Below are 23763 nucleotides of genomic sequence, written 5' to 3'. Positions count from 1 at the left end.
TGGGTAGTGTAGGTAGACCATGGGTAGTGAAGGTAGACCGTGGGTAGTGTAGGTAGACCGTGGGTAGTGTAGGTAGGCCGTGGGTAGTGTAGGTAGAGCATGGGTAGTGTAGGTAGACTGTGGGTAGTGTAGGTAGACCATGGGTAGTGTAGGTAGACCGTGGGTAGTGCAGGTAGGCCGTGGTTAGTGTAGGTAGACCGTGGGTAGTGTAGGTAGACCGTGGGTAGTGTAGGTAGGCCGTGGGTAGTGTAGGTAGAGCATGGGTAGTGTAGGTAGACCGTGGGTAGTGTAGGTAAACCAGGGGTAGTGAGGGTAGACCGTGGGTAGTGTTGGTAGACCATGGGTAGTGTAGGTAGACCATGGGTAGTGTAGGTAGAGCATGGGTAGTGTAGGTAGACCGTGGGTAGTGTAGGTAGACCATGGGTAGTGAGGGTAGACCGTGGGTAGTGTAGGTAGACCATGGGTAGTGTAGGTAGACCGTGGGTAGTGTAGGTAGACCGTGGGTAGTGTAGGTAGGCCGTGGGTAGTGTAGGTAGACCATGGGTAGTGTAGGTAGACCGTGGGTAGTGTAGGTAGACCGTGGGAAGTGTAGGTAGGCCGTGGGTAGTGTAGGTAGACCGTGGGTAGTGTAGGTAGACCGTGGGTAGTGTTGGTAGACCATGGGTAATGTAGGTAGGCCGTGGGTAGTGTAGGTAGACCGTGGGTAGTGTAGGTAGACCGTGGGTAGTGTAGGTAGACCGTGGGTAGTGTAGGTAGACCATGGGTAGTGTAGGTAGACCGTGGGTAGTGTAGATAGACCATGGGTAGTGTAGGTAGACCGTGGGTAGTGTAGGTAGACCATGGGTAGTCTAGGTAGACCATGGGTAGTATTGGTAGACCGTGGGTAGTGTAGGTAGACCATGGGTAGTGTAGGTAGACCGTGGGTAGTGTAGGTAGACCGTGGGTAGTGTAGATAGGCCGTGGGTAGTGTAGGTAGACCATGGGTAGTGTAGGGAGACCGTGGGTAGTGTAGGTAGACCGTGGGAAGTGTAGGTAGGCCGTGGGTAGTGTAGGTAGACCGTGGGTAGTGTAGGTAGACCGTGGGTAGTGTTGGTAGACCATGGGTAATGTAGGTAGGCCGTGGGTAGTGTAGGTAGACCGTGGGTAGTGTAGGTAGACCGTGGGTAGTGTAGGTAGACCGTGGGTAGTGTAGGTAGACCATGGGTAGTGTAGGTAGACCGTGGGTAGTGTAGGTAGACCATGGGTAGTGTAGGTAGACCATATGTAGTGTAGGTAGACCATGGGTAGTGTAGGTAGACCGTGGGTAGTGTAGGTAGACCATGTGTAGTGTAGGTAGACCGTGGGTAGTGTAGGTAGACCGTGGGTAATGTTGGTAGACCATGGGTAGTGTTGGTAGACCATGGGTAGTGTAGGTAGACCGTGGGTAGTGTAGGTAGACCATGGGTAGTGAAGGTAGACCGTGGGTAGTGTAGGTAGACCGTGGGTAGTGTAGGTAGACCGTGGGTAGTGTAGGTAGACCGTGGGTAGTGTAGGTAGACCGTGGGTAGTGTAGGTAGACCGTGGGTAGTGTAGGTAGACCATGGGTAGTGTAGGTAGACCATGGGTAGTGTAGGTAGACCGTGGGTAGTGTTGGTAGACCGTGGGTAGTGTAGGTAGACCATGGGTAGTGTAGGTAGACCGTGGGTAGTGTAGGTAGACCATGGTTAGTGTAGGTAGACCGTGGGTAGTGTTGGTAGACCATGGGTAGTGAGGGTAGACCATGGGTAGTGTAGGTAGACCATGGGTAGTGTAGGTAGACCGTGGGTAGTGTAGGTAGACCGTGGGTAGTGCAGGTAGGCCGTGAGTAGTGAGGGTAGACCGTGGATAGTGTAGGTAGACCATGGGTAGTGTAGGTAGGCCGTGGGTAGTGAGGGTAGACCGTGGGTAGTGAGGGTAGGCCATGGGTAGTGTAGGTAGGCCGTGGGTAGTGTAGGTAGACCGTGGGTAGTGTAGGTAGACCGTGGGTAGTGTAGGTAGGCCGTGGGTAGTGTAGGTAGGCCGTGGGTAGTGTAGGTAGAACGTGGGTAGTGTAGGTAGGCCGTGGGTAGTGTAGGTAGAACGTGGGTAGTGTAGGTAGACCATGGGTAGTGTAGGTAGACCGTGGGTAGTGTAGGTAGACCGTGGGTAGTGTAGGTAGGCCGTGGGTAGTGTTGGTAGGCCGTGGGTAGTGTAGGTAGACCATGGGTAGTGTAGGTAGACCGTGGGTAGTGTAGGTAGACCGTGGGTAGTGTAGGTAGACCGTGGGTAGTGTAGGTAGACCGTGGGTAGTGTAGGTAGATCGTGGGTAGTGTAGGTAGACCGTGGGTGGTGTAGGTAGACCGTGGGTAGTGTAGGTAGGCCGTGGGTAGTGTAGGTAGGCCGTGGGTAGTGTAGGTAGACCGTGGGTAGTGTAGGTAGACCGTGGGTAGTGTAGGTAGACCGTGGTTAGTGTAGGTAGACCGTGGGTAGTGTAGGTAGACCGTGGTTAGTGTAGGTAGGCCGTGGGTAGTGTAGGTAGACCGTGGGTAGTGTAGGTAGACCGTGGGTAGTGTAGGTAGAACGTGGGTAGTGTAGGTAGGCCGTGGGTAGTGTAGGTAGACCATGGGTAGTGTAGGTAGACCGTGGGTAGTGTAGGTAGACCGTGGGTAGTGTAGGTAGGCCGTGAGTAGTGTAGGTAGGCCGTGGGTAGTGTAGGTAGGCCGTGGGTAGTGTTGGTAGGCCGTGGGTAGTGTAGGTAGACCGTGGGTAGTGTAGGTAGGCCATGGGTAGTGTTGGTAGACCATGGGTAGTGTAGGTACACCGTGGGTAGTGTAGGTAGACCGTGGGTAGTGTAGGTAGACCGTGGGTAGTGTAGGTAGGCCATGGGTAGTGTAGGTAGACCGTGGGTAGTGTAGGTAGGCCATGGGAAGTGTTGATAGACCATGGGTAGTGTAGGTAGACCGTGGGTAGTGTACGTAGACCGTGGGCAGTGTTGGTAGACCATGGGTAGTGTAGATAGACCATGGGTAGTGTAGGTAGACCGTGGGTAGTGTATGTAGACCGTGGGTAGTGTAGGTAGACCGTAGGTAGTGTTGGTAGACCATGGGTAGTGTAGGTAGACCGTGGGTAGTGAGGGTAGACCATGGGTAGTGTAGGTAGGCCGTGGGTAGTGTTGGTAGGCCGTGGGTAGTGAGGGTAGGCCGTGGGTAGTGTTGGTAGGCCGTGGGTAGTGAGGGTAGACCGTGGGTAGTGAGGGTAGGCCGTGGGTAGTGAGGGTAGACCGTGGGTAGTGAGGGTAGGCCGTGGGTAGTGTTGGTAGGCCGTGGGTAGTGAGGGTAGACCGTGGGTAGTGTAGGTAGGCCGTGGGTAGTGAGGGTAGGCCGTGGGTAGTGTTGGTAGGCCGTGGGTAGTGAGGGTAGGCCGTGAGTAGTGTTGGTAGGCCGTGGGTAGTGAGGGTAGGCCGTGGGTAGTGAGGGTAGGCCGTGGGTAGTGTTGGTAGGCCGTGGGTAGTGAGGGTAGACCATGGGTAGTGAGGGTAGACCATGGGTAGTGAGGGTAGACCGTGGGTAGTAAGGGTAGACCATGGGTAGTGTAGGTAGGCCGTGGGTAGTGTAGGTAGAGCATGGGTAGTGTAGGTAGACCGTGGGTAGTGTAGGTAGACCGTGGGTAGTGTAGGTAGACCGTGGGTAGTGTAGGTAGGCCGTGGGTAGTGTAGGTAGGCCGTGGGTAGTGTAGGTAGAGCATGGGTAGTGTAGGTAGACCGTGGGTAGTGTAGGTAAACCAGGGGTAGTGAGGGTAGACCGTGGGTAGTGTAGGTAGACCGTGGGTAGTGTTGGTACACCATGGGTAGTGTAGCTAGACCATGGGTAGTGTAGGTAGACTGTGGGTAGTGTAGGTAGGCCGTGGGTAGCGCAGGTAGGCCGTGGGTAGTGTAGGTAGACCGTGGGTAGTGTAGGTAGACCGTGGGTAGTGTAGGTAGAACGTGGGTAGTGTAGGTAGGCCGTGGGTAGTGTAGGTAGACCATGGGTAGTGTAGGTAGACCGTGGGTAGTGTAGGTAGACCGTGGGTAGTGTAGGTAGACCGTGGGTAGTGTAGGTAGATTATGGGTAGTGTAGGTAGACCGTGGGTAGTGTAGCTAGACCGTGGGTAGTGTAGGTAGGCCGTGGGTAGTGTAGGTAGGCTGTGGGTAGTGTAGGTATGCCGTGGGTAGTGTAGGTAGACCATGGGTAGTGTAGGTAGGCCGTGAGTAGTGTAGGTAGACCGTGGGTAGTGTAGGTAGACCGTGGGTAGTGTAGGTAGACCGTGGGTAGTGTAGGTAGGCCGTGAGTAGTGTAGGTAGGCCGTGGGTAGTGTAGGTAGACCGTGGGTAGTGTAGGTAGACCGTGGGTAGTGTAGGTAGACCGTGGGGAGTGTAGGTAGGCCGTGGGGAGTGTAGGTAGGCCGTGGGTAGTGTAGGTAGGCCGTGGGTAGTGTAGGTAGACCATGGGTAGTGCAGGTAGACCGTGGGTAGTGTAGGTAGACCGTGGGTAGTGTTGGTAGACCGTGGGTAGTGTAGGTAGATCATGTGTAGTGTAGGTAGACCGTGGGTAGTGTAGCTAGACCGTGTGTAGTGTAGGTAGGCCATGGGTAGTGTACGTAGGCCGTGGGTAGTGTAGGTAGACCGTGGGTAGTGTAGGTAGAACATGGGTAGTGTAGGTAGACCGTGGGTAGTGTAGGTAGACCATGGGTAGTGTAGGTAGACCGTGGGTAGTGTAGGTAGACCATGGGTAGTGTAGGTAGACCATGGGTAGTGTAGGTAGACCATGGGTAGTGTAGGTAGACCGTGGGTAGTGTAGGTAGACCATGGGTAGTGTAGGTAGACCGTGGGTAGTGTAGGTAGACCGTGGGTAGTGTTGGTAGACCATGGGTAGTGTAGGTAGACCATGGGTTGTGTAGGTAGACTGTGGGTAGTGTAGGTAGACCATGGGCAGTGTAGGTAGGCCGTGGGTAGTGTAAGTAGGCCGTGAGTAGTGTAGGTAGGCCGTGGGTAGTGTAGGTAGACCGTGGGTAGTGTAGGTAGACCATGGGTAGTGAAGGTAGACCGTGGGTAGTGTAGGTAGGCCGTGGGTAGTGTAGGTAGGCCGTGGGTAGTGTAGGTAGGCCGTTGGTAGTGTAGGTAGACCATGGGTAGTGTAGGTAGACCGTGGGTAGTGTAGGTAGACCGTGGGTAGTGTAGGTAGACCGTGGGTAGTGTAGGTAGATCATGGGTAGTGTAGGTAGACCGTGGGTAGTGTAGCTTGGCCATGGGTAGTGTAGGTAGGCCGTGGGTAGTGTAGGTAGGCCGTGGGTAGTGTAGGTATGCCGTGGGTAGTGTAGGTAGACCGTGGGTAGTGTAGGTAGACCGTGGGTAGTGTAGGTAGACCGTGGGTAGTGTAGGTAGATCATGGGTAGTGTAGGTAGACCGTGGGTAGTGTAGGTAGACCATGGGTAGTGTAGGTAGACCGTGGGTAGTGTAGGTAGGCCGTGGGTAGTGTAGGTTGGCCGTGGGTAGTGTAGGTAGACCGTGGTTAGTGTAGGTAGACCGTGGGTAGTGTAGGTAGAACGTGGGTAGTGTAGGTAGGCCGTGGGTAGTGTAGGTAGACCATGGGTAGTGTAGGTAGACCGTGGGTAGTGTAGGTAGGCCGTGGGTAGTGTAGGTAGGCCGTGGGTAGTGTAGGTAGGCCGTGGGTAGTGTTGGTAGGCCGTGGGTAGTGTAGGTAGACCGTGGGTAGTGTAGGTAGGCCATGGGTAGTGTTGGTAGACCATGGGTAGTGTAGGTAGACCGTGGGTAGTGTAGGTAGACCGTGGGAAGTGTAGGTAGACCGTGGGTAGTGTAGGTAAGCCGTGGGTAGTGTTGGTAGGCCGTGGGTAGTGTTGGTAGGCCGTGGGTAGTGAGGGTAGACCGTGGGTAGTGTTGGTAGGCCGTGGGTAGTGAGGGTAGACCATGGGTAGTGAGGGTAGACCATGGGTAGTGAGGGTAGGCCGTGGGTAGTGAGGGTAGACCGTGGGTAGTGAGGGTAGACCATGGGTAGTGAGGGTAGACCATGGGTAGTGAGGGTAGACCATGGGTAGTGAGGGTAGGCCGTGGGTAGTGAGGGTAGACCGTGGGTAGTGAGGCTAGGCCGTGGGTAGTGAGGGTAGGCCGTGGGTAGTAAGGGTAGGCCGTGGGTAGTGTTGGTAGGCCGTGGGTAGTGAGGGTAGACCATGGGTAGTGAGGGTAGACCATGGGTAGTGAGGGTAGACCGTGGGTAGTGAGGGTAGGCCGTGGGTAGTGAGGGTAGGCCGTGGGTAGTGTAGGTAGGCCGTGGGTAGTGTAGGTATGCCGTGGGTAGTGTAGGTAGACCATGGGTAGTGTAGGTAGGCCGTGGGTAGTGTAGGTAGACCGTGGGTAGTGTAGGTAGACCGTGGGTAGTGTAGGTAGACCGTGGGTAGTGTAGGTAGGCCGTGAGTAGTGTAGGTAGGCCGTGGGTAGTGTAGGTAGACCGTGGGTAGTGTAGGTAGACCATGGGTAGTGTAGGTAGACCATGGGGAGTGTAGGTAGGCCGTGGGTAGTGTAGGTAGACCGTGGGTAGTGTAGGTAGGCCGTGGGTAGTGTAGGTAGACCATGGGTAGTGCAGGTAGACCGTGGGTAGTGTAGGTAGACCGTGGGTAGTGTAGGTAGACCGTGGGTAGTGTAGGTAGATCATGGGTAGTGTAGGTAGACCGTGGGTAGTGTAGCTAGACCGTGGGTAGTGTAGGTAGGCCATGGGTAGTGTACGTAGGCCGTGGGTAGTGTAGGTAGACCGTGGGTAGTGTAGGTAGAACATGGGTAGTGTAGGTAGACCGTGGGTAGTGTAGGTAGACCGTGGGTAGTGTAGGTAGACCGTGGGTAGTGTAGGTAGACCATGGGTAGTGTAGGTAGACCATGGGTAGTGTAGGTAGACCATGGGTAGTGTAGGTAGACCATGGGTAGTGTAGGTAGACCGTGGGTAGTGTAGGTAGACCATGGGTAGTGTAGGTAGACCGTGGGTAGTGTAGGTAGACCGTGGGTAGTGTTGGTAGACCATGGGTAGTGTAGGTAGACCATGGGTTGTGTAGGTAGACTGTGGGTAGTGTAGGTAGACCATGGGCAGTGTAGGTAGGCCGTGGGTAGTGTAAGTAGGCCGTGAGTAGTGTAGGTAGGCCGTGGGTAGTGTAGGTAGACCGTGGGTAGTGTAGGTAGACCATGGGTAGTGAAGGTAGACCGTGGGTAGTGTAGGTAGGCCGTGGGTAGTGTAGGTAGGCCGTGGGTAGTGTAGGTAGACCATGGGTAGTGTAGGTAGACCGTGGGTAGTGTAGGTAGACCGTGGGTAGTGTAGGTAGATCATGGGTAGTGTAGGTAGACCGTGGGTAGTGTAGCTTGACCGTGGGTAGTGTAGGTAGGCCGTGGGTAGTGTAGGTAGGCCGTGGGTAGTGTAGGTAGGCCGTGGGTAGTGTAGGTATGCCGTGGGTAGTGTAGGTAGACCGTGGGTAGTGTAGGTAGACCGTGGGTAGTGTAGGTAGATCATGGGTAGTGTAGGTAGACCGTGGGTAGTGTAGGTAGACCATGGGTAGTGTAGGTAGACCGTGGGTAGTGTAGGTAGGCCGTGGGTAGTGTAGGTAGGCCGTGGGTAGTGTAGGTAGACCGTGGTTAGTGTAGGTAGACCGTGGTTAGTGTAGGTAGACCGTGGGTAGTGTAGGTAGAACGTGGGTAGTGTAGGTAGGCCGTGGGTAGTGTAGGTAGGCCGTGGGTAGTGTAGGTAGGCCGTGGGTAGTGTTGGTAGGCCGTGGGTAGTGTAGGTAGACCGTGGGTAGTGTAGGTAGGCCATGGGTAGTGTTGGTAGACCATGGGTAGTGTAGGTAGACCGTGGGTAGTGTAGGTAGACCGTGGGAAGTGTAGGTAGACCGTGGGTAGTGTAGGTAAGCCGTGGGTAGTGTTGGTAGGCCGTGGGTAGTGTTGGTAGGCCGTGGGTAGTGAGGGTAGACCGTGGGTAGTGTTGGTAGGCCGTGGGTAGTGAGGGTAGACCATGGGTAGTGAGGGTAGACCATGGGTAGTGAGGGTAGGCCGTGGGTAGTGAGGGTAGACCGTGGGTAGTGAGGGTAGACCATGGGTAGTGAGGGTAGACCATGGGTAGTGAGGGTAGACCATGGGTAGTGAGGGTAGGCCGTGGGTAGTGAGGGTAGACCGTGGGTAGTGAGGGTAGGCCGTGGGTAGTGAGGGTAGGCCGTGGGTAGTAAGGGTAGGCCGTGGGTAGTGTTGGTAGGCCGTGGGTAGTGAGGGTAGACCATGGGTAGTGAGGGTAGACCATGGGTAGTGAGGGTAGACCGTGGGTAGTGAGGGTAGGCCGTGGGTAGTGAGGGTAGGCCGTGGGTAGTGTTGGTAGGCCGTGGGTAGTGAGGGTAGGCCGTGGGTAGTGTTGGTAGGCCGTGGGTAGTGAGGGTAGGCCGTGGGTAGTGAGGGTAGGCCGTGGGTAGTGTTGGTAGGCCGTGGGTAGTGAGGGTAGGCCGTGGGTAGTGTTGGTAGGCCGTGGGTAGTGAGGGTAGGCCGTGGGTAGTGTTGGTAGGCCGTGGGTAGTGAGGGTAGGCCGTGGGTAGTGTTGGTAGGCCGTGGGTAGTGTAGGTAGACCGTGGGTAGTGTTGGTAGGCCGTGGGTAGTGAGGGTAGGCCGTGGGTAGTGAGGGTAGGCCGTGGGTAGTGAGGGTAGGCCGTGGGTAGTGAGGGTAGGCCGTGGGTAGTGAGGGTAGGCCGTGGGTAGTGTTGGTAGGCCGTGGGTAGTGAGGGTAGGCCGTGGGTAGTGTTGGTAGGTTGTGGGTAGTGTAGGTAGACCGTGGGTAGTGTAGGTAGAACGTGGGTAGTGTAGGTAGGCCGTGGGTAGTGTAGGTAGACCATGGGTAGTGTAGGTAGACCGTGGGTAGTGTAGGTAGGCCGTGGGTAGTGTAGGTAGGCCGTGGGTAGTGTAGGTAGGCCGTGGGTAGTGTTGGTAGGCCGTGGGTAGTGTAGGTAGACCGTGGGTAGTGTAGGTAGGCCATGGGTAGTGTTGGTAGACCATGGGTAGTGTAGGTACACCGTGGGTAGTGTAGGTAGACCGTGGGTAGTGTAGGTAGACCGTGGGTAGTGTAGGTAGGCCATGGGTAGTGTAGGTAGACCGTGGGTAGTGTAGGTAGGCCATGGGAAGTGTTGATAGACCATGGGTAGTGTAGGTAGACCGTGGGTAGTGTACGTAGACCGTGGGTAGTGTTGGTAGACCATGGGTAGTGTAGATAGACCATGGGTAGTGTAGGTAGACCGTGGGTAGTGTATGTAGACCGTGGGTAGTGTAGGTAGACCGTAGGTAGTGTTGGTAGACCATGGGTAGTGTAGGTAGACCGTGGGTAGTGAGGGTAGACCATGGGTAGTGTAGGTAGGCCGTGGGTAGTGTTGGTAGGCCGTGGGTAGTGAGGGTAGGCAGTGGGTAGTGTTGGTAGGCCGTGGGTAGTGAGGGTAGACCGTGGGTAGTGAGGGTAGGCCGTGGGTAATGAGGGTAGACCGTGGGTAGTGAGGGTAGGCCGTGGGTAGTGTTGGTAGGCCGTGGGTAGTGAGGGTAGACCGTGGGTAGTGTAGGTAGGCCGTGGGTAGTGAGGGTAGGCCGTGGGTAGTGTTGGTAGGCCGTGGGTAGTGAGGGTAGGCCGTGGGAAGTGTTGGTAGGCCGTGGGTAGTGAGGGTAGGCCGTGGGTAGTGAGGGTAGACCGTGGGTAGTGTTGGTAGGCCGTGGGTAGTGAGGGTAGACCATGGGTAGTGAGGGTAGACCATGGGTAGTGAGGGTAGACCGTGGGTAGTAAGGGTAGACCATGGGTAGTGTAGGTAGGCCGTGGGTAGTGTAGGTAGAGCATGGGTAGTGTAGGTAGACCGTGGGTAGTGTAGGTAGACCGTGGGTAGTGTAGGTAGACCGTGGGTAGTGTAGGTAGGCCGTGGGTAGTGTAGGTAGGCCGTGGGTAGTGTAGGTAGAGCATGGGTAGTGTAGGTAGACCGTGGGTAGTGTAGGTAAACCAGGGGTAGTGAGGGTAGACCGTGGGTAGTGTAGGTAGACCGTGGGTAGTGTTGGTACACCATGGGTAGTGTAGCTAGACCATGGGTAGTGTAGGTAGACCGTGGGTAGTGTAGGTAGGCCGTGGGTAGCGCAGGTAGGCCGTGGGTAGTGTAGGTAGACCGTGGGTAGTGTAGGTAGACCGTGGGTAGTGTAGGTAGAACGTGGGTAGTGTAGGTAGGCCGTGGGTAGTGTAGGTAGACCATGGGTAGTGTAGGTAGACCGTGGGTAGTGTAGGAAGACCGTGGGTAGTGTAGGTAGACCGTGGGTAGTGAAGGTAGATTATGGGTAGTGTAGGTAGACCGTGGGTAGTGTAGCTAGACCGTGGGTAGTGTAGGTAGGCCGTGGGTAGTGTAGGTAGGCCGTGGGTAGTGTAGGTATGCCGTGGGTAGTGTAGGTAGACCATGGGTAGTGTAGGTAGGCCGTGGGTAGTGTAGGTAGACCGTGGGTAGTGTAGGTAGACCGTGGGTAGTGTAGGTAGACCGTGGGTAGTGTAGGTAGACCATAGGTAGTGTAGGTAGGCCGTGGGTAGTGTAGGTAGGCCGTGAGTAGTGTAGGTAGGCCGTGGTTAGTGTAGGTAGACCGTGGGTAGTGTAGGTAGACCATGGGTAGTGTAGGTAGACCGTGGGGAGTGTAGGTAGGCCGTGGGTAGTGTAGGTAGGCAGTGGGTAGTGTAGGTAGGCCGTGGGTAGTGTAGGTAGACCATGGGTAGTGCAGGTAGACCGTGGGTAGTGTAGGTAGACCGTGGGTAGTGTAGGTAGACCGTGGGTAGTGTAGGTAGATCATGGGTAGTGTAGGTAGACCGTGGGTACTGTAGCTAGACCGTGGGTAGTGTAGGTAGGCCATGGGTAGTGTACTTAGGCCGTGGGTAGTGTAGGTAGACCGTGGGTAGTGTAGGTAGAACATGGGTAGTGTAGGTAGACCGTGGGTAGTGTAGGTAGACCATGGGTAGTGTAGGTAGACCGTGGGTAGTGTAGGTAGACCATGGGTAGTGTAGGTAGACCATGGGTAGTGTAGGTAGACCATGGGTAGTGTAGGTAGACCGTGGGTAGTGTAGGTAGACCATGGGTAGTGTAGGTAGACCGTGGGTAGTGTAGGTAGACCGTGTGTAGTGTTGGTAGACCATGGGTAGTGTAGGTAGACCATGGGTTGTGTAGGTAGACCGTGGGTAGTGTAGGTAGACCATGGGCAGTGTAGGTAGGCCGTGGGTAGTGTACGTAGGCCGTGAGTAGTGTAGGTAGGCCGTGGGTAGTGTAGGTAGACCGTGGGTAGTGTAGGTAGACCATGGGTAGTGTAGGTAGACCGTGGGTAGTGTAGGTAGGCCGTGGGTAGTGTAGGTAGGCCGTGGGTAGTGTAGGTAGGCCGTGGGTAGTGTAGGTAGACCATGGGTAGTGTAGGTAGACCGTGGGTAGTGTAGGTAGACCGTGGGTAGTGTAGGTAGACCGTGGGTAGTGTAGGTAGATCATGGGTAGTGTAGGTAGACCGTGGGTAGTGTAGCTTGACCGTGGGTAGTGTAGGTAGGCGGTGGGTAGTGTAGGTAGGCCGTGGGTAGTGTAGGTATGCCGTGGGTAGTGTAGGTAGACCGTGGGTAGTGTAGGTAGGCCGTGGGTAGTGTAGGTAGGCCGTGGGTAGTGTAGGTAGGCCGTGAGTAGTGTAGGTAGGCCGTGGGTAGTGAGGGTAGGCCGTGGGTAGTGTTGGTAGGCCGTGGGTAGTGAGGGTAGACCATGGGTAGTGAGGGTAGACCATGGGTAGTGAGGGTAGACCGTGGGTAGTAAGGGTAGACCATGGGTAGTGTAGGTAGGCCGTGGGTAGTGTAGGTAGAGCATGGGTAGTGTAGGTAGACCGTGGGTAGTGTAGGTAGACCGTGGGTAGTGTAGGTAGACCGTGGGTAGTGTAGGTAGGCCGTGGGTAGTGTAGGTAGGCCGTGGGTAGTGTAGGTAGAGCATGGGTAGTGTAGGTAGACCGTGGGTAGTGTAGGTAAACCAGGGGTAGTGAGGGTAGACCGTGGGTAGTGTAGGTAGACCGTGGGTAGTGTTGGTACACCATGGGTAGTGTAGCTAGACCATGGGTAGTGTAGGTAGACCGTGGGTAGTGTAGGTAGGCCGTGGGTAGCGCAGGTAGGCCGTGGGTAGTGTAGGTAGACCGTGGGTAGTGTAGGTAGACCGTGGGTAGTGTAGGTAGAACGTGGGTAGTGTAGGTAGGCCGTGGGTAGTGTAGGTAGACCATGGGTAGTGTAGGTAGACCGTGGGTAGTGTAGGAAGACCGTGGGTAGTGTAGGTAGACCGTGGGTAGTGTAGGTAGATTATGGGTAGTGTAGGTAGACCGTGGGTAGTGTAGCTAGACCGTGGGTAGTGTAGGTAGGCCGTGGGTAGTGTAGGTAGGCCGTGGGTAGTGTAGGTATGCCGTGGGTAGTGTAGGTAGACCATGGGTAGTGTAGGTAGGCCGTGGGTAGTGTAGGTAGACCGTGGGTAGTGTAGGTAGACCGTGGGGAGTGTAGGTAGACCGTGGGTAGTGTAGGTAGACCATAGGTAGTGTAGGTAGGCCGTGGGTAGTGTAGGTAGGCCGTGAGTAGTGTAGGTAGGCCGTGGGTAGTGTAGGTAGACCGTGGGTAGTGTAGGTAGACCATGGGTAGTGTAGGTAGACCGTGGGGAGTGTAGGTAGGCTGTGGGTAGTGTAGGTAGGCCGTGGGTAGTGTAGGTAGGCCGTGGGAAGTGTAGGTAGACCATGGGTAGTGCAGGTAGACCGTGGGTAGTGTAGGTAGACCGTGGGTAGTGTAGGTAGACCGTGGGTAGTGTAGGTAGATCATGGGTAGTGTAGGTAGACCGTGGGTAGTGTAGCTAGACCGTGGTTAGTGTAGGTAGGCCATGGGTAGTGTACTTAGGCCGTGGGTAGTGTAGGTAGACCGTGGGTAGTGTAGGTAGAACATGGGTAGTGTAGGTAGACCGTGGGTAGTGTAGGTAGGCCATGGGTAGTGTAGGTAGACCGTGGGTAGTGTAGGTAGACCATGGGTAGTGTAGGTAGACCATGGGTAGTGTAGGTAGACCATGGGTAGTGTAGGTAGACCGTGGGTAGTGTAGGTAGACCATGGGTAGTGTAGGTAGACCGTGGGTAGTGTAGGTAGACCGTGTGTAGTGTTGGTAGACCATGGGTAGTGTAGGTAGACCATGGGTTGTGTAGGTAGACCGTGGGTAGTGTAGGTAGACCATGGGTAGTGTAGGTAGACCGTGGGTAGTGTAGGTAGGACGTGGGTAGTGTAGGTAGGCCGTGGGTAGTGTAAGTAGGCCGTGAGTAGTGTAGGTAGGCCGTGGGTAGTGTAGGTAGACCGTGGGTAGTGTAGGTAGACCATGGGTAGTGTAGGTAGACCGTGGGTAGTGTAGGTAGGACGTGGGTAGTGTAGGTAGGCCGTGGGTAGTGTAGGTAGGCCGTGGGTAGTGTTGGTAGACCATGGGTAGTGTAGGTAGACCGTGGGTAGTGTAGGTAGACCGTGGGTAGTGTAGGTAGACCGTGGGTAGTGTAGGTAGATCATGGGTAGTGTAGGTAGACCGTGGGTAGTGTAGCTTGACCGTGGGTAGTGTAGGTAGGCCGTGGGTAGTGTAGGTAGGCCGTGGGTAGTGTAGGTATGCCGTGGGTAGTGTAGGTAGACCGTGGGTAGTGTAGGTAGACCGTGGGAAGTGTAGGTAGACCGTGGGTAGTGTAGGTAGATCATGGGTAGTGTAGGTAGACCGTGGGTAGTGTAGGTAGACCATGGGTAGTGTAGGTAGACCGTGGGTAGTGTAGGTAGGCCGTGGGTAGTGTAGGTAGGCCGTGGGTAGTGTAGGTAGACCGTGGTTAGTGTAGGTAGACCGTGGGTAGTGTTGGTAGGCCGTGGGTAGTGTTGGTAGGCCGTGGGTAGTGAGGGTAGACCGTGGGTAGTGTTGGTAGGCCGTGGGTAGTGAGGATAGACCATGGGTAGTGAGGGTAGACCATGGGTAGTGAGGGTAGACCATGGGTAGTGAGGGTAGGCCGTGGGTAGTGAGGGTAGACCGTGGGTAGTGAGGGTAGACCATGGGTAGTGAGGGTAGACCATGGGTAGTGAGGGTAGACCATGGGTAGTGAGGGTAGGCCGTGGGTAGTGAGGGTAGACCGTGGGTAGTGAGGGTAGGCCGTGGGTAGTGAGGGTAGGCCGTGGGTAGTGAGGGTAGGCCGTGGGTAGTGTTGGTAGGCCGTGGGTAGTGAGGGTAGACCATGGGTAGTGAGGGTAGACCATGGGTAGTGAGGGTAGACCGTGGGTAGTGAGGGTAGGCCGTGGGTAGTGAGGGTAGGCCGTGGGTAGTGTTGGTAGGCCGTGGGTAGTGAGGGTAGGCCGTGGGTAGTGTTGGTAGGCCGTGGGTAGTGAGGGTAGGCTGTGGGTAGTGAGGGTAGGCCGTGGGTAGTGTTGGTAGGCCGTGGGTAGTGAGGGTAGGCCGTGGGTAGTGTTGGTAGGCCGTGGGTAGTGAGGGTAGGCCGTGGGTAGTGTTGGTAGGCCGTGGGTAGTGAGGGTAGGCCGTGGGTAGTGTTGGTAGGCCGTGGGTAGTGTAGGTAGACCGTGGGTAGTGTTGGTAGGCCGTGGGTAGTGAGGGTAGGCCGTGGGTAGTGAGGGTAGGCCATGGGTAGTGAGGGTAGGCCGTGGGTAGTGTTGGTAGGCCGTGGGTAGTGAGGGTAGGCCGTGGGTAGTGTTGGTAGGTTGTGGGTAGTGAGGGTAGGCCGTGGGTAGTGTTGGTAGGCCGTGGGTAGTGAGGGTAGGCCGTGGGTAGTGTTGGTAGGCCGTGGGTAGTGAGGGTAGGCCGTGGGTAGTGAGGGTATTCCGTGGGTAGTGAGGGTAGACCGTGGGTAGTGAGGGTAGGCCGTGGGCAGTGTTGGTAGGCCGTGGGTAGTGAGGGTAGGCCGTGGGTAGTGTAGGTAGGCTGTGGGTAGTGAGGGTAGGCCGTGGGTAGTGTTGGTAGGCCGTGGGTAGTGAGGGTAGGCCGTGGATAGTGAGGGTAGGCCGTGGGTAGTGTTGGTAGGCCGTGGGTAGTGAGGGTAGGCCGTTGGTAGTGTTGGTAGGCCGTGGGTAGTGAGGGTAGGCCGTGGGTAGTGAGGGTAGGCCGTGGGTAGTGTTGGTAGGCCGTGGGTAGTGAGGGTAGGCCGTGGGTAGTGAGGGTAGGCCGTGGGTAGTGTTGGTAGGCCGTGGGTAGTGAGGGTAGGCCGTGGGTAGTGTTGGTAGGCCGTGGGTAGTGAGGGTAGGCCGTGGGTAGTGTAGGTAGACCATGGGTAGTGAGGGTAGACCATGGGTAGTGAGGGTAGGCCGTGGGTAGTGTTGGTAGGCCGTGGGTAGTGAGTGTAGGCCGTGGGTAGTGAGGGTAGACCATGGGTAGTGAGGGTAGACCATGGGTAGTGTTGGTAGGCCGTGGGTAGTGAGGGTAGGCCGTGGGAAGTGTTGGTAGGCCGTGGGTAGTGAGGGTAGGCCGTGGGTAGTGAGGGTAGGCCGTGGGTAGTGTTGGTAGGCCGTGGGTAGTGAGGGTAGACCATGGGTAGTGAGGGTAGACCATGGGTAGTGAGGGTAGACCGTGGGTAGTAAGGGTAGACCATGGGTAGTGTAGGTAGGCCGTGGGTAGTGTAGGTAGAGCATGGGTAGTGTAGGTAGACCGTGGGTAGTGTAGGTAGACCGTGGGTAGTGTAGGTAGACCGTGGGTAGTGTAGGTAGGCCGTGGGTAGTGTAGGTAGGCCGTGGGTAGTGTAGGTAGAGCATGGGTAGTGTAGGTAGACCGTGGGTAGTGTAGGTAAACCAGGGGTAGTGAGGGTAGACCGTGGGTAGTGTAGGTAGACCGTGGGTAGTGTTGGTACACCATGGGTAGTGTAGCTAGACCATGGGTAGTGTAGGTAGGCCGTGGGTAGCGCAGGTAGGCCGTGGGTAGTGTAGGTAGACCGTGGGTAGTGTAGGTAGACCGTGGGTAGTGTAGGTAGAACGTGGGTAGTGTAGGTAGGCCGTGGGTAGTGTAGGTAGACCATGGGTAGTGTAGGTAGACCGTGGGTAGTGTAGGAAGACCGTGGGTAGTGTAGGTAGACCGTGGGTAGTGTAGGTAGATTATGGGTAGTGTAGGTAGACCGTGGGTAGTGTAGCTAGACCGTGGGTAGTGTATGTAGGCCGTGGGTAGTGTAGGTAGGCCGTGGGTAGTGTAGGTATGCCGTGGGTAGTGTAGGTAGACCATGGGTAGTGTAGGTAGGCCGTGGGTAGTGTAGGTAGACCGTGGGTAGTGTAGGTAGACCGTGGGTAGTGTAGGTAGACCGTGGGTAGTGTAGGTAGACCATAGGTAGTGTAGGTAGATCATGGGTAGTGTAGGTAGACCGTGGGAAGTGTAGCTAGACCGTGGGTAGTGTAGGTAGGCCATGGGTTGTGTACTTAGGCCGTGGGTAGTGTAGGTAGACCGTGGGTAGTGTAGGTAGAACATGGGTAGTGTAGGTAGACCGTGGGTAGTGTAGGTAGACCATGGGTAGTGTAGGTAGACCGTGGGTAGTGTAGGTAGACCATGGGTAGTGTAGGTAGACCATGGGTAGTGTAGGTAGACCATGGGTAGTGTAGGTAGACCGTGGGTAGTGTAGGTAGACAGTGGGTAGTGTAGGTAGACCATGGGTAGTGTAGGTAGACCGTGGGTAGTGTAGGTAGACCGTGGGTAGTGTAGGTAGATCATGGGTAGTGTAGGTAGACCGTGGGAAGTGTAGCTAGACCGTGGGTAGTGTAGGTAGGCCATGGGTTGTGTACTTAGGCCGTGGGTAGTGTAGGTAGACCGTGGGTAGTGTAGGTAGAACATGGGTAGTGTAGGTAGACCGTGGGTAGTGTAGGTAGACCATGGGTAGTGTAGGTAGACCGTGGGTAGTGTAGGTAGACCATGGGTAGTGTAGGTAGACCATGGGTAGTGTAGGTAGACCATGGGTAGTGTAGGTAGACCGTGGGTAGTGTAGGTAGACAGTGGGTAGTGTAGGTAGACCATGGGTAGTGTAGGTAGACCGTGGGTAGTGTAGGTAGACCGTGTGTAGTGTTGGTAGACCATGGGTAGTGTAGGTAGACCATGGGTTGTGTAGGTAGACCGTGGGTAGTGTAGGTAGACCATGGGCAGTGTAGGTAGGCCGTGGGTAGTGTAAGTAGGCCGTGAGTAGTGTAGGTAGGCCGTGGGTAGTGTAGGTAGACCGTGGGTAGTGTAGGTAGACCATGGGTAGTGTAGGTAGACCGTGGGTAGTGTAGGTAGGCCGTGGGTAGTGTAGGTAGGCCGTGGGTAGTGTAGGTAGGCCGTGGGTAGTGTAGGTAGACCATGGGTAGTGTAGGTAGACCGTGGGTAGTGTAGGTAGACCGTGGGTAGTGTAGGTAGACCGTGGGTAGTGTAGGTAGATCATGGGTAGTGTAGGTAGACCGTGGGTAGTGTAGCTTGACCGTGGGTAGTGTAGGTAGGCCGTGGGTAGTGTAGGTAGGCCGTGGGTAGTGTAGGTATGCCGTGGGTAGTGTAGGTAGACCGTGGGTAGTGTAGTTAGACCGTGGGTAGTGTAGGTAGACCGTGGGTAGTGTAGGTAGATCATGGGTAGTGTAGGTAGACCGTGGGTAGTGTAGGTAGACCATGGGTAGTGTAGGTAGACCGTGGGTAGTGTAGGTAGGCCGTGGGTAGTGTAGGTAGGCCGTGGGTAGTGTAGGTAGACCGTGGTTAGTGTAGGTAGACCGTGGGTAGTGTAGGTAGAACGTGGGTAGTGTAGGTAGGCCGTGGGTAGTGTTGGTAGGCCGTGGGTAGTGAGGGTAGGCCGTGGGTAGTGAGGGTAGGCCGTGGGTAGTGTTGGTAGGCCGTGGGTAGTGAGGGTAGACCATGGGTAGTGAGGGTAGACCATGGGTAGTGAGGGTAGACCGTGGGTAGTAAGGGTAGACCATGGGTAGTGTAGGTAGGCCGTGGGTAGTGTAGGTAGAGCATGGGTAGTGTAGGTAGACCGTGGGTAGTGTAGGTAGACCGTGGGTAGTGTAGGTAGACCGTGGGTAGTGTAGGTAGGCCGTGGGTAGTGTAGGTAGGCCGTGGGTAGTGTAGGTAGAGCATGGGTAGTGTAGGTAGACCGTGGGTAGTGTAGGTAAACCAGGGGTAGTGAGGGTAGACCGTGGGTAGTGTAGGTAGACCGTGGGTAGTGTTGGTACACCATGGGTAGTGTAGCTAGACCATGGGTAGTGTAGGTAGACCGTGGGTAGTGTAGGTAGGCCGTGGGTAGCGCAGGTAGGCCGTGGGTAGTGTAGGTAGACCGTGGGTAGTGTAGGTAGACCGTGGGTAGTGTAGGTAGAACGTGGGTAGTGTAGGTAGGCCGTGGGTAGTGTAGGTAGACCATGGGTAGTGTAGGTAGACCGTGGGTAGTGTAGGAAGACCGTGGGTAGTGTAGGTAGACCGTGGGTAGTGTAGGTAGATTATGGGTAGTGTAGGTAGACCGTGGGTAGTGTAGCTAGACCGTGGGTAGTGTAGGTAGGCCGTGGGTAGTGTAGGTAGGCCGTGGGTAGTGTAGGTATGCCGTGGGTAGTGTAGGTAGACCATGGGTAGTGTAGGTAGGCCGTGGGTAGTGTAGGTAGACCGTGGGTACTGTAGGTAGACCGTGGGTAGTGTAGGTAGACCGTGGGTAGTGTAGGTAGACCATAGGTAGTGTAGGTAGGCCGTGGGTAGTGTAGGTAGGCCGTGAGTAGTGTAGGTAGGCCGTGGGTAGTGTAGGTAGACCGTGGGTAGTGTAGGTAGACCATGGGTAGTGTAGGTAGACCGTGGGGAGTGTAGGTAGGCCGTGGGTAGTGTAGGTAGGCCGTGGGTAGTGTAGGTAGGCCGTGGGTAGTGTAGGTAGACCATGGGTAGTGCAGGTAGACCGTGGGTAGTGTAGGTAGACCGTGGGTAGTGTAGGTAGACCGTGGGTAGTGTAGGTAGTTCATGGGTAGTGTAGGTAGACAGTGGATAGTGTAGCTAGACCGTGGGTAGTGTAGGTAGGCCATGGGTAGTGTACTTAGGCCGTGGGTTGTGTAGGTAGACCCTGGGTAGTGTAGGTAGAACATGGGTAGTGTAGGTAGACCGTGGGTAGTGTAGGTAGACCATGGGTAGTGTAGGTAGACCGTGGGTAGTGTAGGTAGACCATGGGTAGTGTAGGTAGACCATGGGTAGTGTAGGTAGACCATGGGTAGTGTAGGTAGACCGTGGGTAGTGTAGGTAGACCATGGGTAGTGTAGGTAGACCGTGGGTAGTGTAGGTAGACCGTGGGTAGTGTAGGTAGACCGTGGGTAGTGTAAGTAGGCCGTGAGTAGTGTAGGTAGGCCGTGGGTAGTGTAGGTAGACCGTGGGAAGTGTAGGTAGACCATGGGTAGTGTAGGTAGACCGTGGGTAGTGTAGGTAGGCCGTGGGTAGTGTAGGTAGGCCGTGGGTAGTGTAGGTAGGCCGTGGGTAGTGTAGGTAGACCATGGGTAGTGTAGGTAGACCGTGGGTAGTGTAGGTAGACCGTGGGTAGTGTAGGTAGACCGTGGGTAGTGTAGGTAGATCATGGGTAGTGTAGGTAGACCGTGGGTAGTGTAGCTTGACCGTGGGTAGTGTAGGTAGGCCGTGGGTAGTGTAGGTAGGCCGTGGGTAGTGTAGGTATGCCGTGGGTAGTGTAGGTAGACCGTGGGTAGTGTAGGTAGACCGTGGGTAGTGTAGGTAGACCGTGGGTAGTGTAGGTAGATCATGGGTAGTGTAGGTAGACCGTGGGTAGTGTAGGTAGACCATGGGTAGTGTAGGTAGACCGTGGGTAGTGTAGGTAGGCCGTGGGTAGTGTAGGTAGGCCGTGGGTAGTGTAGGTAGACCGTGGTTTGTGTAGGTAGACCGTGGGTAGTGTAGGTAGAACGTAGGTAGTGTAGGTAGGCCGTGGGTAGTGTAGGTAGACCATGGGTAGTGTAGGTAGACCGTGGGTAGTGTAGGTAGGCCGTGGGTAGTGTAGGTAGGCCGTGGGTAGTGTAGGTAGGCCGTGGGTAATGTTGGTAGGCCGTGGGTAGTGTAGGTAGACCGTGGGTAGTGTAGGTAGGCCATGGGTAGTGTTGGTAGACCATGGGTAGTGTAGGTAGACCGTGGGTAGTGTAGGTAGACCGTGGGAAGTGTAGGTAGACCGTGGGTAGTGTAGGTAAGCCGTGGGTAGTGTTGGTAGGCCGTGGGTAGTGTTGGTAGGCCGTGGGTAGTGAGGGTAGACCGTGGGTAGTGTTGGTAGGCCGTGGGTAGTGAGGATAGACCATGGGTAGTGAGGGTAGACCATGGGTAGTGAGGGTAGACCATGGGTAGTGAGGGTAGGCCGTGGGTAGTGAGGGTAGACCGTGGGTAGTGAGGGTAGACCATGGGTAGTGAGGGTAGACCATGGGTAGTGAGGGTAGACCATGGGTAGTGAGGGTAGGCCGTGGGTAGTGAGGGTAGACCGTGGGTAGTGAGGGTAGGCCGTGGGTAGTGAGGGTAGGCCGTGGGTAGTGAGGGTAGGCCGTGGGTAGTGTTGGTAGGCCGTGGGTAGTGAGGGTAGACCATGGGTAGTGAGGGTAGACCATGGGTAGTGAGGGTAGACCGTGGGTAGTGAGGGTAGGCCGTGGGTAGTGAGGGTAGGCCGTGGGTAGTGTTGGTAGGCCGTGGGTAGTGAGGGTAGGCCGTGGGTAGTGTTGGTAGGCCGTGGGTAGTGAGGGTAGGCCGTGGGTAGTGAGGGTAGGCCGTGGGTAGTGTTGGTAGGCCGTGGGTAGTGAGGGTAGGCCGTGGGTAGTGTTGGTAGGCCGTGGGTAGTGAGGGTAGGCCGTGGGTAGTGTTGGTAGGCCGTGGGTAGTGAGGGTAGGCCGTGGGTAGTGTTGGTAGGCCGTGGGTAGTGTAGGTAGACCGTGGGTAGTGTTGGTAGGCCGTGGGTAGTGAGGGTAGGCCGTGGGTAGTGAGGGTAGGCCGTGGGTAGTGAGGGTAGGCCGTGGGTAGTGTTGGTAGGCCGTGGTTAGTGAGGGTAGGCCGTGGGTATTGTTGGTAGGTTGTGGGTAGTGAGGGTAGGCCGTGGGTAGTGTTGGTAGGCCGTGGGTAGTGAGGGTAGGCCGTGGGTAGTGTTGGTAGGCCGTGGGTAGTGAGGGTAGGCCGTGGGTAGTGAGGGTAGGCCGTGGGTAGTGAGGGTAGACCGTGGGTAGTGAGGGTAGGCCGTGGGTAGTGTTGGTAGGCCGTGGGTAGTGAGGGTAGGCCGTGGGTAGTGTTGGTAGGCCGTGGGTAGTGAGGGTAGGCCGTGGGTAGTGTTGGTAGGCCGTGGGTAGTGAGGGTAGACCATGGGTAGTGAGGGTAGACCATGGGTAGTGAGGGTAGACCATGGGTAGTGAGGGTAGGCCGTGGGTAGTGAGGGTAGGCCGTGGGTAGTGAGGGTAGGCCGTGGGTAGTGTTGGTAGGCCGTGGGTAGTGAGGGTAGGCCGTGGGTAGTGTTGGTAGGCCGTGGGTAGTGAGGGTAGGCCGTGGGTAGTGTTGGTAGGCCGTGGGTAGTGAGGGTAGGCCGTGGGTAGTGTTGGTAGGCCGTGGGTAGTGTAGGTAGACCGTGGGTAGTGTTGGTAGGCCGTGGGTAGTGTTGGTAGGCCGTGGGTAGTGAGGGTAGGCCGTGGGTAGTGTTGGTAGGCCGTGGGTAGTGTAGGTAGACCGTGGGTAGTGTTGGTAGGCCGTGGGTAGTGAGGGTAGGCCGTGGGTAGTGAGGGTAGGCCGTGGGTAGTGAGGGTAGGCCGTGGGTAGTGTTGGTAGGCCGTGGTTAGTGAGGGTAGGCCGTGGGTATTGTTGGTAGGTTGTGGGTAGTGAGGGTAGGCCGTGGGTAGTGTTGGTAGGCCGTGGGTAGTGAGGGTAGGCCGTGGGTAGTGTTGGTAGGCCGTGGGTAGTGAGGGTAGGCCGTGGGTAGTGAGGGTAGGCCGTGGGTAGTGAGGGTAGACCGTGGGTAGTGAGGGTAGGCCGTGGGTAGTGTTGGTAGGCCGTGGGTAGTGAGGGTAGGCCGTGGGTAGTGTAGGTAGGCCGTGGGTAGTGAGGGTAGGCCGTGGGTAGTGTTGGTAGGCCGTGGGTAGTGAGGGTAGGCCGTGGATAGTGAGGGTAGGCCGTGGGTAGTGTTGGTAGGCCGTGGGTAGTGAGGGTAGGCCGTTGGTAGTGTTGGTAGGCCGTGGGTAGTGAGGGTAGGCCGTGGGTAGTGAGGGTAGGCCGTGGGTAGTGTTGGTAGGCCGTGGGTAGTGAGGGTAGGCCGTGGGTAGTGAGGGTAGGCCGTGGGTAGTGTTGGTAGGCCGTGGGAAGTGAGGGTAGGCCGTGGGTAGTGTTGGTAGGCCGTGGGTAGTGAGGGTAGGCCGTGGGTAGTGTAGGTAGACCATGGGTAGTGAGGGTAGACCATGGGTAGTGAGGGTAGGCCGTGGGTAGTGTTGGTAGGCCGTGGGTAGTGAGTGTAGGCCGTGGGTAGTGAGGGTAGACCATGGGTAGTGAGGGTAGACCATGGGTAGTGAGGGTAGGCCGTGGGTAGTGAGGGTAGGCCGTGGGTAGTGAGGGTAGGCCGTGGGTAGTGAGGGTAAGCCGTGGGTAGTGTTGGTAGGCCGTGGGTAGTGTTGGTAGGCCGTGGGTAGTGAGGGTAGGCCGTGGGTAGTGAGGGTAGGCCGTGGGTAGTGAGGGTAAGCCGTGGGTAGTGAGGGTAAGCCGTGGGTAGTGAGGGTAGGCCGTGGGTAGTGAGGGTAGGCCGTGGGTAGTGAGGGTAAGCCGTGGGTAGTGTTGGTAGGCCGTGGGTAGTGTTGGTAGGCCGTGGGTAGTGAGGGTAGGCCGTGGGTAGTGAGGATAAGCCATGGGTAGTGTTGGTAGGCCGTGGGTAGTGTTGGTAGGCCGTGGGTAGTGAGGGTAGGCCGTGGGTAGTGTTGGTAGGCCGTGGGTAATGAGGGTAGGCCGTGGGTAGTGTAGGTAGGCCGTGGGTTGTGAGGGTAGGCCGTGGGTAGTGTTGGTAGGCCGTGGGTAGTGTTGGTAGGCCGTGGATAGTGTTGGTAGGCCGTGGGTAGTGAGGGTAGGCCGTGGGTAGTGTTGGTAGGCCGTGGGTAGTGAGGGTAGGCCGTGGGTAGTGAGGGTAGGCCGTGGGTAGTGAGGGTAGGCCGTGGGTAGTGTTGGTAGGCCGTGGGTAGTGAGGGTAGGCCGTGGGTAGTGTTGGTAGGCCGTGGGTAGTGAGGGTAGGCCGTGGGTAGTGAGGGTAGGCCGTGGGTAGTGAGGGTAGGCCGTGGGTAGTGTTGGTAGGCCGTGGGTAGTGAGGGTAGGCCGTGGGTAGTGAGGGTAAGCCGTGGGTAGTGAGGGTAGGCCGTGGGTAGTGTTGGTAGGCCGTGGGTAGTGAGGGTAGGCCGTGGGTAGTGAGGGTAGGCCGTGGGTAGTGAGGGTAGGCCGTGGGTAGTGTTGGTAGGCCGTGGGTAGTGAGGGTAGGCCGTGGGTAGTGAGGGTAGGCCGTGGGTAGTGAGGGTAGGCCGTGGGTAGTGTTGGTAGGCCGTGGGTAGTGAGGGTAGGCTGTGGGTAGTGTTGGTAGGCCGTGGGTAGTGAGGGTATTCCGTGGGTAGTGTAGGTAGGCCGTGGGTAGTGTAGGTAGGCCGTGGGTAGTGAGGGTAGACTGTGGGTAGTGAGGGTAGGCCGTGGGTAGTGAGGGTAGACCGTGGGTAGTGAGGGTAGACCATGGGTAGTGAGGGTAGACCATGG

Source organism: Procambarus clarkii, chromosome 3, assembly GCF_040958095.1.
Source record: "Procambarus clarkii isolate CNS0578487 chromosome 3, FALCON_Pclarkii_2.0, whole genome shotgun sequence".
In the NCBI taxonomy this organism is placed as follows: Eukaryota; Metazoa; Arthropoda; class Malacostraca; order Decapoda; family Cambaridae; genus Procambarus; species Procambarus clarkii.
The sequence above is the reverse complement of the archived record's forward strand: the minus strand, read 5'-3'. Positions refer to the sequence as shown.